This window comes from Ursus arctos, unplaced genomic scaffold (assembly GCF_023065955.2).
Source record: "Ursus arctos isolate Adak ecotype North America unplaced genomic scaffold, UrsArc2.0 scaffold_37, whole genome shotgun sequence".
In the NCBI taxonomy this organism is placed as follows: domain Eukaryota; kingdom Metazoa; phylum Chordata; class Mammalia; order Carnivora; family Ursidae; genus Ursus; species Ursus arctos.
This window is the reverse complement of record NW_026623053.1, coordinates 11,085,843-11,086,943: the sequence shown is the minus strand read 5'-3', so window position 1 is coordinate 11,086,943 and position 1,101 is coordinate 11,085,843. Positions and strand designations below refer to the sequence as shown.

Genomic DNA, 1,101 nt, shown 5'->3' with positions numbered 1-1,101 from the left:
TATTTATTTATTCCAGAGAGAGCGAGAGCGCACGCGTGCAAGGGAGAGGGAGAAGCAGACTCCCCGCTGCGTGGGGCTTAATCCCAGGACCCTGAGATCATGACCTGAGCCGAAGGCAGATGCCTAACTGACTGAGCCACCCAGGTACCACTGACTTTCTTTAACACACTCACAGTAACCTGATAGATAACCTATCAGATAGTTACTATTATTATCTGAAATTTACAGATAAGGAAGAAGAGGCACAGGAAAGTTGAAAGACTTACTCAAGGCTACACAGATAGTAAGTGATAGAGATTTAAAAAAAGAAGGGGGGAGTAGTTGTTTTTCCTCACCTCCGATTAAAGGTGGATTGGGAAAAACACTTGGGAACTGCATTGATCTTGAACATAAATAATTAGGACTCAGTGACAAGCTTGCTTTATACAGAAGCAACAAATTGTGCATATACCTTATATCATGGCATAGAGAACAAATTTACTGAATAGATACATTAAGTGTGGAAATCGATGTAATACAAACACGGCAATTAAATTGCTTTTCTTTTCTTTTTTTAAAATATGGAACGCTTCATGAATTTTCGTGTCATGCTTACGCAGGGGCCATGCTAATCTTCTCTGTATCGTTCCAATTTTAGTATATGTGCTGCCAAAGCGAGCACTGAAATTGCTTTTCTAAGGGGGTAAATTGAACAGAACTTTTTTAAAAGTCAGGGAGCCATGGAAACTAAAAAACGAAATTTGAATCCAAACAGGTCATGAACCAGTAAGTGAAGGCTATGTCTGGTGCCTCCATTTTCCTAACTTTAAAATAAAGTGACATTTTATATTACTATATTGGAGTGTTAAAGAATTATGCATCAGACAGCCATTTGAAAATAGTCTATGCTGTAATTATAAATGAGAAAAGACAAAGAGTTATTTGAATTAAGTAACTTCATAGTCTTTAGTGTTATTGGAAGCTTACCATTAATCTTTAAGAAAAATAAGTCTTTGGTAGTTTGACACCAGCAGATGGCGCCCTAACAAAATAATTTGCGTGCCATAGGTGAACTTTCAGAGCCCTCTGTGCATTCGAATGCAAGGCAAGCTCACTGTATTT

The 1,101-nt window shown here is 38.0% G+C and overlaps 1 non-coding gene across 1 annotated transcript; it reads right to left on the bottom strand.

Annotated features, from left to right (window-relative positions):
- Positions 1-554: 554 nt before the first annotated feature.
- LOC113266230 (U6 spliceosomal RNA) lies at positions 555-661 on the bottom strand. Its single transcript, XR_003320319.1, has one exon. It is a non-coding gene; the product is annotated as a U6 spliceosomal RNA (small nuclear RNA).
- Between the last annotated feature and the right edge of the window lie 440 nt (positions 662-1,101).